Genomic DNA, 13,271 nt, shown 5'->3' on the forward strand with positions numbered 1-13,271 from the left:
TTGATATTTAACTCAGTAGACTTTGAGTAAAGCACATTACCCTCCATATTCTAGGTGAGCCTCATCCAGTTAGTTAAAAGCTTTTAAGAGCAAACAGATTGAGGTCCTCTGAAGAAGAAGGAATTCTGCCAGCAGACTGCCTTTGGACTTGACCTGCAAAATTGACTCTTCCCTGGGTCTCCAGGCTGGTGGCCCACCGTGCCGATTTTGGACTTGCCAGCCTCCACAATTGTGTGAGCCAATTCCTGGGAAAATCTCTCTCTATATATATCTATACACATCCCATGGGTTCTGTTTCTCTGGAGAACCTGATTCATATAGTGAAGGATTGGGTGGGCCCAGTTTCCTACAGCACATGCTTGTACATACTCTTCTGACTGAGAAGTGACACTGCCCTGTCCCTCTCTCATGGCTTCTTTTGTTTCCTCTGCCACCTCAGATGCATGAGGTCTGCTATATCTTCTCCATCCTAGTGTAGGCTGGTCCTGCTGGATATACAGGTCATTCCCACAGGTGCTGTCATACTCTCTGTTCCTGGATCTGATATGCTCTGCCCCTTAACAACCTTCCTTGTCCTAAGCACCATCAAGCAATTCTGACTTCCACCAGTCTTTTAGGGACTCTAGCATCATGTTCCTTCAGTTTTACTATTTTCTCTTCCAGGGCTTTGGAACACGTTTCTAGGGGAAGCCACTGTTTCTAGTTACCTTCAGAGATATCATAAAGACCTCCATTTTGAAAAAATTAGTGCATTTCTATATTCAAATAGATTCTCTTTCTAAGATACAGATATAAAGACTCCATAATGTGAATTCTCCTCCTTATTTCCTGAACTCTTGTACAGATTTTCATTCACAGGCCTTAGTTTTAATTTTTTGGTATTATAATCCCGACATTAAATTCACCATCATTTGGAAATTTAAGCATTGGATCCTCTATTAGCATCCTGGGGATATTTACATTTAATTAAAAATAACTGAGAAGACATTTCTTTAATAACATTAGTCTATTCTTAACCACTTAAGCATATAGTAGCTCTAGCTTTCAAGGATAAATGATTTTTACCTTCCCTCTTTTCTGAAAAAAATCCACAAATTTCCATTAGCTCCTCCTAGTATTTGAACTACTTTCCTTCTGGGGTAAAACTCCATCCACTTCCTACACTAATTGAAAACTTGCCTTTGACAATGACCTGAGATCCCAGGGGGAAATGCAGAGTGAGCTTCCTCTTTGCAGATGACACAGTCAGTATTTGTCTTTAACTCCCCTTCCCATCACCTAAAATCTGATTAAAATAATACAAAATATATTTCTTAAAAGAATAAATCCATAACAGAGCTGGAAAAGAAAGGGTGTCATTCGTGAATCAGAATTTGTAGGGGGGTGGATTTCTGGGATATTGAAAGCAAATGGCATCAGATTCATGAAGAAACCATGGCAGAGAGCAACACCACCCAACACGGGCAGGTGAGAGGACTGTTAGTAAGAGAAGTCATTCAGAGGCAGCCCAGAGAATCTGCAAATTTAGGCTCTACAGTAGCAAACACAGACATTAGTTCAAAGACTGTTGGCAGGATAGAAAAACTGTTTGTAGATTGTCCTGCTACTTAGCATAGAAACACCTACTGTATATCAATAGTAAAAGGATGAACAGTCAAGTAGAAATATGTGTAACAGACACTAATAATCAAAAGAAATACAAATGTCCTGTAAGTACATGAAAAGATGTTCAAATTCACTAGGCATCCGATAAATGCAAATGAGAATGACAACAAAATACCATATTTTACTTATTTAAAACCTGACACTATTCTGCTTAAGTAAATGTTTGGGTGAAAGCTCTGAACTCTGTTGGTAGAAGTTTAAAGGTACAGTCTTGAGATAGCAATTTGTCAGCATCTAGCAAAATGTCACACATGTATAATCTCTGATACAGCAATTCATCTCCTAGGACTTTCCTAAGAAACAGTGACACACTCAGGAAGATGTATATGTGTAAAAATATACCATGCAACATTGTTTGCAGTAGCTAATAATTAGAAGCAATCAATTGGGAAATGGATTAATAAATGGTGGCTTATGCATACTATAAAATACTATGGTTAAAAAACTGTCATAGAAAGATCCTTCAGATATAGTCAAGTAAACAATTAAAAAGGAATATGCAGAAGACAGATGGTATGATCCATCTATATGTTTTAAATCCACTATGCAAACATACATATGTAAATGCATAGAGAAGGTGCATTAGCTAGGAATGCTTCTGCCGCAAATAACTGTGGCCACAGTGCCTGAAACAGAAAGGAGCTTCTACTTCTCACATGACGAGGAGAATCAAAGTGGGCAGCCCAGAGCCAGTGCAGCAGCTCAGTGTGGCCATCGAGGAGTCAGGCTTTCCATACATAGCTCTACTCTGCCACGCTGAGTGCTGGCTTTCATCCCCACCCGTGTTGCCTCATCAGCACAAGATGACGACTCCTCTGCAACCCCATTTCCACCTTTAAGTCAGGAAGAGAGGCATCAAGAAAGCAAAATCTTTCCCATGTATCCTTGGCCCAGAACTGAGTCCCAGGTCCACTCCTGCTGCAAAGGAATCGGGGCTTCACACAGGTCTCCACTCTACATACAAGCAGGGTTCTGTTGGCGAGGAAGGAAGGGAAACAAATATGGAAGCAAACAAATATTTCTAGTGCAGAAAGGAAGTGGAAGTGTGTGACCAGGGAGGGTATCTCCTGGGAGGGGAGTAGATTTTCCTTTTATTTAACACACTTCTTTTGTTATTGATTTTAGAATAATTTAAAACGCAGGAAAACTTCCAAGAATAGTAGAAGAAACTTCCCTGAATCATTTGAGAGTAAGTTGCTGATAGAATGCCCCAGCACCCCTGAGTTCTTTAGTTTGTCATCCCGACAAAAAAGGACATTCTTCTACGTAAGTGAAACTACCACCATTAAAATTAGGAAATTATCAATGAAATCTTCCTGCCGTTTAATCCACAGATTTTATGCAAGTGCCTTCTTTTCTCTATGATCATATATTGAATTTTCCTGGAAGATCTTCCTTGATGTCAGCTGTTTTGGGGAAAAATATAGATGATTTCCATTAAAAATGTGTCTTCCTAAGGGCTTGAGTAAACAACGGTGCAAGTTTTTGTTTTGGTACGGGTACGGGCTGGAACGCGTGAGCCGAGGTGGAGCAGACTCAGGGCCTCTGATCGCAGCATCCGTGGCGGGACGCTTGGGTCGGGGCCAGTCATGCTCATAGGGATCTACTCCAAGAGCAGGACTCGAGTCCCCCACCCCCATTCACTTGTTTTCCCTTTTTTATAGAGCAAGCGTGAGAGTGGCCTAGCCAACTGGGACACAATGTCTGCGTGGGCATCAGGCCATCTGAGGTTAGATGGCAGCTGTTCAGCAGTTAGCTGTCTGGAGCACTGTTGCCAGCACCTGTTGACCTTGCATCAGAGCACAGCCCCTCTTGCTGGGGGAGGAGAAGCTCTGGTCCCAAGTAGATTGTTGCCGGGCAACCTAGGTCTTCAGGGCCAGACAACCTTGTTAGTCTTTCCACAAAGCATATAGACAATTCATAAATAAAGCATACGTAGGTAAAATTTAGATTGTAGAAGGAACATTTTTTTTTGCCTTTCTCCCTTCCATTAGTGCCCCCAGATGTTACCGACTTGACACAACCTTTGATGATCTACATGCACCGTCCCTGCAAGAAAGAACACAGGGACAAATATCCCAGAAGCTGATGCTGTGATGATACTGTCACAAATTAGGAGGAGCTTCAGGGGAGCATAGTGATTTTACAATCTACTCTTTAAATAATGCACAAATATAACCACTCACATGGCCTAAGTTCAGTATCGCCACAACGTTCTTTAGTCGTTTAATCATTTAGGGCTGCATTTCATCATTTCTCTTCTAATGTATTTAAATCTATCCCCTGTTGATATAATAGGAAACCTTACTCCTCCACCTGTGTGTCCAATATGGTAGCCACTCGCCAAATGTGGTTATAGAAATTAAAATTACAATAAACCAATTTAAATTAAGAATTTACTTTCTCAGTCAGACTAGCCAAATTTCAAGTGCTCAATAGCCACATGTGACTGCTGGCTACTTTATTGGATATAGAACATTTCCATCATCACAGGAGTTATATTGAACAGTGCCGTTGATCTGTACCAGGAATAAAATCTTGAATTGTTTGATGCCCAAATTTTATACAAAACCTGTTTAAAACAAGCAACATTTACAAATAATTGGTGGAAGAATACCCATTCCTGTGGTTTCTTTGAGTTTTAGCCTTAAATCAAGCAAGATCATCAAGAGCATTTTTGGATCACAGCATCTTGGCTCTCTACAGAGATGCTTCCTTAATACCACATTTTGGGATTTTGTTCAAGAACTCATTAATAGATAACCTGATGAATATTGCTATACCAGAAAATAGAATTGTTCAAGTCTAATGGGGACCTTTCAAAAGGATGTAGGTGCCAGTTTGCTGGGGTATTTATTCACTGGTCAAATATGGGAGAAATTGAACAGCAAAATAAATAATGATAAAATGGATTATAGAATAAATCCAGCATGGAAGCGAGTCCGTGTCAATGTAAGTAAATATGTGGAGAAGAATGCTATACCACAGAGTGCCAAGGCATAAATGCAGAAGGAGTGGTAGAGTTAGACCATCACCTCTTGGCTGTCTCCATAGTCACAGTTGTTTCGAGAATCAGCAATAGAAATTATAGGTGAAAGTTGGACATGGAACAAAAATATTTATATAATATCAAAATATCTCCTTACTAAATAGTTACTAATGATGAAAGTAAAAAATAATAACTTCCTGGTGGGGAAACCTGGCAGATGTTACCTAAACCAAGTGTTTAAAGCTGACTCCACCAGAAAGGAGAAGAATAGATATGTGCCTTCTGATGGGATTCACTGAGGACACAGTACTACTGAGATATTCCTGCCAAAAATTCATGGCCCGAATCTAATCATGAGGAAACATTGAGGGACATTCTATAAATACTTGGCCCACACTGTTAAAAAATGTCAAGGTCAAAAAAAAATGTCAAGGTCTTGCAAGACAAAGAAAGATTGTGGAAGTGTTCCAGACTAAAGAGCAAAGAGACATGGTAACAAAATGCAAGTCTGATCCTAGACTGGACCCTGGAAAAACTGTGGGTTTTTTTGCTATAAAGGACATTTGAGAAAACTGATAAAATCTGAAAGGGTCTGTATATTAGATAATAGTACTGTATCAAGGTCAATTTCCCAATTTTGATCACTGTACTGTTGTTATGCAAAAGAATATCCTTGCCCTTGAAAATATATGCTGAAGTATTTACAAGTAAAGGGGTTTAATGTCTCTAATGGTTCAGAAATATGTATATATGTATGTATGTATAAGAAGAGAGAAATCGAGGCATTGAGGAGGAAAGAGAGTGTATGTGTGTGTGTGTGTGTGTGTGTGTGTGTGAGAGAGAGAGAGAGAGAGAGAGAGAGAGAGAGAGAGAATGATAAAATAAATATGGTAAAATAAAATAAATGCAACATTTGGAGAATCTGGGTGAACAGTATAAGGAATTTTTTTAAAGGAATTTTCGTCATTTTTCTGTAGATCTAAAATTACTTCAAAATGGAAATTAATATAAGAAGTAATCTCATGAAACTCATTACTTCTATATAACTTTCAACATAAAAGCTTGCACAGATATAAAAAAAGTTATGCTCAGAACCAAAGAAATTAACACATCAACAGAGGCTGAGCAGAGTCACACATCAGGTGGCCACTTGTGAATTTGCTGGTTTTGTCTCTGAAAGTCCTGTGTCCCAGAAAAACCCTGTAGTAGCTTTACCATCTTGCATTATGCAGTTTATCTTTGCTATAGGATGATGGCTGGTACATACAGGCACTGCATGCAAATTAGAAAAAGGGGACCCCTCCTTTTGGCAGACAAACCTGGAAAGGGTTTCCTTCTTCCCCCTGGAGGCAGGCTCAAGCCTGGCCACACAGCTTGGTGATTAGTGAGTGACACGTATTTTAGGCCCCCCTTGAAGCCCTTGAGCAAGGTATGAACATACATGATGGCCTGTTTTGCTGCGGTCACGAACTCATGGCCCAGGGGCCTAAACGAACCATGTCTAGGATTATTTGGCCTGTTTTAAAAATATTTTAATTACCAATGTTTAAAATTCAGGAGAGCCTACATAAAAATACATATTTCTGGCTTTTCTTTAAAGACCTGGTAATATTCCACCTTCCTTCTTCCAAGGCAGCTACAGGTTGTGGTGAAGCAGAAGCAGGGAGGCTGACTTTGTGCTCTGCCAACCTCCGTGCTCCCCATCACCTCGGTTGTCATAGTGAAGACTCGGGAAGGACTCAGAGTCCTTCCTGAGGGCTTTGCGTTGTGTTTCCTAAACCCAACCTGTTTTATTCACTTCTGGGACTGCTTGGCTGCTGTAGATTTTTAAACATTCACTTATAATCTAACTCTCCTTTGATCACGAGGTAACACAGCAGCAAGTTGGAACCTTGCGGCCGCTTGGCTTGAAGCCACAAGAGCATCTTTCCACATCCCACCGCATCTCAGTGCATACTATTGGCTCTCAGGGGGCCAGACCAAACCTTACAACAACACATGAGTGCTGCCTCTCTGCACTTCCATTTGTTTGCAATCGCACATTTGTCATGTCTTGAGGATTATGGTGACTTAAAGGAAGGATAATGAATTTACTCTGTGTTTAGATTTCGGGGAGTAAGGCTCCAAGGAGGGCCTTGTTCTTGAGCCATATTTAGTGATGCTGGATGTATATTTCAGATTGAGGGGATGGTAAAGGAAGAACAAACAGTGCACAGGATGAGGAAGAATGAGCTGCCCTGCACTCTCTCAGACTCTCCTGGCCGTGACTTTCTCCCCTTTTTATAGAGGCTGATGCTATTGTGACACATAGCTTCTGGAAGCTGTCAGCCTGAAATGTTTGCTGAAATAAAGGCCATCTGTCCTAATGGCTGAATGCCAAGTTGAGGGGATCTCTCGAGGAATACATAACAAAACACAAACTTATTCCAAGGAAGGAAGATCTGACTTTGATCCCTAGGGGCTTTGACACCCCCTGCCTTCACTGGAGTCCAGAAGCGGTGTGTGTGTGTGTGTGTGTGTGTGTGTGAGAGAGAGAGAGAGAGAGAGAGAGAGAGAGAGAGAGAGAGAGAGAGAGAGAGAGAGCTCCCACACAGGATTCCAGTGTTCTCAGTAGAACGCTTCTAGTGGGTACAAGTCCTACTGTGTATGCTAACGTGCCCCTTTTGACTCAGGGAAGATGCTTGTTTGTCAGCACCATGCAGTAAACACCCAGTGAAGAGAAATGCCAGAGATTCAGAGGTACCTAAATGTCATCAGTTTGTAATGCTGGAAAGACACACTGGCCTGGGCAAGTGAGAAGCAATCTATTAATAGACTGAATGGATCCACTGTAACATGGGAATGAATGATAATGGTTTTCAACCCATGTGGAGATGGACATGTCATGCACTGTGGCCATAATTTTGGCAGAGTATGACAGCAAAACTAGCACAAATTTCTTTTTTTTTTTTTCCACAATTTAATGCGTAGAAGATTCATTTTGATCGGAGATCTTAGCAACCTCAGCATACAATTTTTTCTTTCCTTATTAGGTTGAGAACTTTCATCTTTTCCCTCAAAGGAAACACATTACAGCTTCTCTTTGGCACATCTAAACTGCTAGCATCACTACTCTTGTGCTTTGGGGCCACTACTAAGTAAAGTAAGGGTGACTTGAACACAAGCCCTTCGATACCTTGACAGTCAAGCTGGTCACCAAGATGGCTGGTCAGTGCCTAATAGGCAGGGAGCATGTACAGCATAGAGACACTGGGCAAAGGGAGGACTCGTGTCCTGGGTGGGACGGAGCGGGATGCACGAGATTTCAGAACTGCACGCACTTTAAAACTGATGAATTATTTCTGGAATTTTCCATTTAATATTTTCATACCACGGTTGACAGTGAGTAACTGAAACCACGGAAAGTAAAACTGCAGACACGGGAGAGCTACTATCTAGTGGGTTGTGTTGTAGCTGAGGAACCCCGGCCAAGGGCGCAGCACCCATTATAGCAAGAGGTAAGGCAGCCAGTCTACTGCCTGTGGGGCGAGCAGGGTGCCAGCGATTGTGCTGTGGTGGCCTGTGTGACTCCCTACACTGACAGCTCAGGGCTGGAGAATGGCGAGGCCTTGCAGGTTGGCATTCTCAGCAAGGACATGCGGGGTCCTCGGGCCCCATGGTGACTACTGTTCCCAACAAATCCCCATTTTATTGTTGAAATACTCGAGGCTGAGAGACATCATTTTCTTAAAACTCACACAAATAATGTGGTAGGGCATACATTCTAATAGGTCCACTTGATTCTTTTGTAAATGCTCTTTTCACTCTACCACAGCCTCTGATTGGTCCCCAATCCAATCTGGTGCCTTTCCCCCAGGATATGCCTGAAGATTCTAATTGGTACTGAGTATGTCCAAGTAATAATACAAGACATTATCCATGCACACAAACATTTCGCATACAGACAAGTAGACAAGTGGGAACAATTCCTCGAAGTGGAATTTCTGGACCAGTCTTTTGTAATTTTGATAGGTATTGCTGAATCGTCTTTCATAAAGACTGTATCAATTTACACTCAAACACTTTGTAAGAGAGAACCTGTTTCTTCACACCTTCAAAAATGGTGTTACCAAATTTTTAGCCTTTGCCAGTCCTATAGGAGAAAAATAGAATCTTATCACAGTTTTAATTTCTCTTATGAGAGTGAATATCTTTTTGTTTATGTGACTTAACATTTCCTTTTCTGAAACTGTCACATATTTTGCTCATTTTTCTATTATGTCGTTCTTTTTCTTGATAATTTCCGAGCTTTAGATATATAATATGTATACTAAAAATAATTTTTCTTTCAAAAAGAAAATGTTGTGTTATTTATCTTATTTAAGGAAATTTTTTCCATGCAGATTTTTTTTCACTTTTATATCATCAAACTTAGCATTTTCGCTATGGCTTCAGAGTTTTGTGTCCTACTTAAGAAAGGTTGTTTCACCTTGAAATTATACATTTAATCATTTTCCAATATTTTTTTTCTTGATCTATCCGGAAGTTACTATGATGTAAAGTGAGGTAGGAATGCCTTTCTTTTCTTCCCCCAGGTGGCTATCCAGATGTCCTAACACCATTTATTCAAGATATAATATTTTCTACAGAAATTCCTATATTAATTAATTCCTATATATATAAAATTCCTATATATATTTAGGTCTATTTCTGGACTCTATTTTATGTCATTGATGGAGCAGTTGCCAGCACCTTCTCACTTTAATTTTTGTTGCTTAAAATGTTTTACTGAGTGGTAGAACTAACCTTGTTTTATTATCCTTCTTTTTCATTATTTTTTTGTCAATTCTAGTGTGCTTAGTTTTCCTTAAGAACTTTAGAATAAGCTTGTTTCTTTCTTTTAAAAATACAGTCGCAATTTCACTGGGATTAGCTTAAATTAAATTTATAGAATTTAGGGAGAGTTAATATCTCTATCAATTTTTTTTTTGCAATTGCTTAGCTCAAAAATTTAAGAGTCATTTTTGATGCACATCTATTTCTCCCACACCCTTCATCTGATCTATTAGGAAGTCCTGTCAGGAGTTCTTGGAATATATATCCAGAAATTGATCATTTCTCACCCATTTCCACCTCCCACCCTAGTTCGTCATTTTTTTTCATTCACATTTCTGCAATAGCTTGCTACCATAACTAGTCTGCCTGCCTTCCCTCTTGCTTAATCCTACTCTCAACACTGAAACCAGAATAAACTGTTCAAACATAAATCAGATTGCCTTACGCCTCTGCTCAAAACCCTTTGTACAAATATTATTCAGCCGTAACAAAGGAGGAGGTCCTGCCATTTACAGCATGGATGCGTTTTATGCTAAGTGAAATGTCAGACAGAGAAGGGTAGCTATTATATGATCTCACTTGTTTGTATGTGGAATCTAGGAAAGCCGAACTCATAGAAACAAAAAATAGATTGGTGGCTGCCAGGAGTTCCCACCTGGTAGGGGAAATGGAGAGATGTTGGTCAAAGGGTGCAAACTTCCAGCTGTAAGTTCTGGGGATTTAATGTACAACATAGTAACTACAATGAACAACACTATATTATATACTTGAAAGTTGCTAAGAGAGTAGATCCCAAATGTCCTCACCACAAAGAAAAAAGTAATTACGTGAGGTGATGGAGATGTTAACTAATCATATTGAGATAATCATTTCACAATAGATAAGTGTATCAAATCATCACATTAAACGTACACAGTGTTGTATGTCAATTATATCTCGATAAGCTGGGGCAAAAATACTCTCTCTAGAGGCTTTCCGTTTCAGAGTGAAAAACAGACTTGGAGCAAAGATCTGAAGGCGAGTGAGTTAACCATCTGAGGGAGAGTCCCAGGCGGAGGTGAGAGCCAGAGCGAAGGCTGTAAGGCAGGAACATGATGGAGAGCCAGCAGCACGGCAGCAGACCACAGACCAGGGTCTTGTGGGCCAGTTTAAGCTAAAAATTGTTGAAAGCAGTTACCTACGTGGGGTGGGAATTGGTAGGAGGTGTGTGGCAGAGAAAATGATCTTTTTACATTCAAAGTCTTGTATAAATATTTGACTTCTAAAACTATGCGTACGTATGACTTTGATAAAAATATAAAATGAAGAAAGAATTTAAAAACATTGACATACAAAAGAAAAATTTGGAAACGAAAGGAAAAATTTAACAGATGGCTATTTGTCAGCATGTAATGGGAGCTAAGCTTTTCTTGTAGCAGATGGATGGACATTCTTATAACCCAACTCCATTTCTCAGTCATGAAGATTTTAAATAACTAACATCCATCAATTTAAAGCTATCTTGGAGCAGCCCCTGGAATGTAAGGAATATTTAGTGTATTCAGCATTTATCAAGTGAAATGGCAAACTGATCAATTCTGGATTCAGTGATCTTTAGAGAAATAAAACCAAGGAGGAATAGGTTTCAACAGATATTAATTTTTCACTTTTGTGTTTTAAAAAAAATCATATTATTGGATAGAATTAGAAAACAAGTGATTTTAAGAATACAGAATAGACAGTGAAGAGAATGCAGAAATTAATAAAGTGTTTGCTTCCACTGAAATCTCAGAGGGATTAACATTGTCCAGGATACGAGGATCCAAGCCCTAGTATGTCCCTTCACCGATGAGGCGATAGTGACTCAGAATACCTGCTATTCTTTGTGAAAACAAGGATGCAGTCTCACCCTGCAGCAGGAGCAGCAGAATGAGGTGTTGGAGCAGATAAACGTCTTCAGTCCACACATAGTAAGGCTTGTCCTCTGCAATTCCACATATTAAATGAAAACCTTTCTCCTTATCTCTTTCTGTAGCCTAAAAACTGTCCTAATATTAAAACTTTCAAGATTAATTTCTAACCACTTAATTAGGAAGCAAAATGTTTTCATCTGCATTTTTCTCTCCTGTGAAGTTTCCTCCTTTTCTAAATTGTATTCTTTTGAAGTGGGCGTAGTTGCTTAAAATATCAGGAATAGTATCCCAATAGGCCAAATCTTTGTAGAAGCCACAGAAAAGGACACAGAAATTAAAGCTATTAAAATTATTTATTTATTCAGGCATCAGCTCTTATATGTTCTCTTCAGCCATTATATAAGCCAAAATTGTCATGCAAGGATTTTCATTATTACAAATGTAGTTACTGAAAGATCCCACTCTAAATCAAGCGTTTTGCTCCTCTCCCATTATAGTACGCAGTGTTTGCTTTACTTAATTGGTCTTTAGGAATAATGCTACAATCAAGTTAATGTTCTTAGCACTTTGAACAGCACGTTGTCTTTTTAAAAATTAAGTCTTCCTATAAAATTTGTTCCATCTTTTGAATACTCTCATCAATGGCTTTCAAACTCTTTCGCCATTACTCACTTCAAGAAATAAATTTTACATAGTACCCACACATACACACACAAAAATACCCTTACAACATGTAGGATACACCAGTATTTTCTGTTCAATTCTCTTCTCTTCCATTCCACTAAAATAATTGCTGGTAAAGTCCCTCCACTAATTCCTTCACTAATGGATCATGAACTGCAGTCTGAAAAATACTTTAGATCACACATGTATCACTTCCTTATTATTCTGTCACATAATTGAAAACACTGAAATTCAGAATCATAGATTACCAGATAATCCCTACCAGATGATGCCTCTTGTTCTGTTCACAAATCCTTTGTGAAATATCCAATGGCAAAAAAAAAAATCTTACTACATAGTGTGATTTTTTTAAAGCTACCAGACTGCCCTGTGGAAACACTGGCCAATTCTGTCCTAATTGCTCGCTTCTGAAATAAGGTCCAGGGTGGGTACATCTATAGTATCAAGCAAAGCTTTGTGAAGGCTTGAATCACCCAACTAATCTAAAATGTTGGGGCTTGTGAAGAAATGACATGGAATGACTGAAATGCTAATGTTACAATCAAAAAAAGAGAAAATCCAAAATCCAAAGTTTAGTAGCGATTTCATTCCACAGAATATTTATACACTTTGCAAGCAATACTATCTTCAGCTATGACTTTAATTTCAATTACTTTTTTGAGAAGTTCTATTTGGTTCTTTTCCAAATCTGCTTAATAATTTTGTTTCTTGTTCCTTACTCAATTTCTTCAGAACACTTAAGTCTGTGTAATATCAATATATCATTCATATATTGATCATTTATATATCAATATAAATTTCAACAGGCTCTCTCAGTGCCTTGCTTCTGTGTACTGTGGTTTTTCACTGTGAGCATACGTTCTATGCACTCTATAGAAGGGGCTTCTTTGGGGGTGGGTTCTTCCAGAGATTGGTGGTCATTCTATGTTGCCCAGAGGCTCACCCACTTGGCACCACTTTAAACTAAAATCCTGGCTTGAGGTTTTTTAGTGTTTTTTTTGCAAGATGGTCCATATAGGGAGGAATTTGGGCTGAAATCCAAGTGAGAGGTTAACATGTTATAAGTTGTCAGGAGAGTGTGTGTATGTATATTTACATTTTTCCATTCCATCAACAACAAAAATTCAAGACAGAACTTTTCCTCAGGGCCCTCACTGGGGGACAGGTCTTAGCCTCACATTTGGGTCTGTGTGTGTGTGTGTGTGTGTGTGTGTGCGCGCGCGCAC

This window comes from Rhinolophus sinicus, chromosome 16 (assembly GCF_057876585.1).
Source record: "Rhinolophus sinicus isolate RSI-liver-muscle chromosome 16, RSI-T2T, whole genome shotgun sequence".
Taxonomy (NCBI): Eukaryota; Metazoa; Chordata; class Mammalia; order Chiroptera; family Rhinolophidae; genus Rhinolophus; species Rhinolophus sinicus.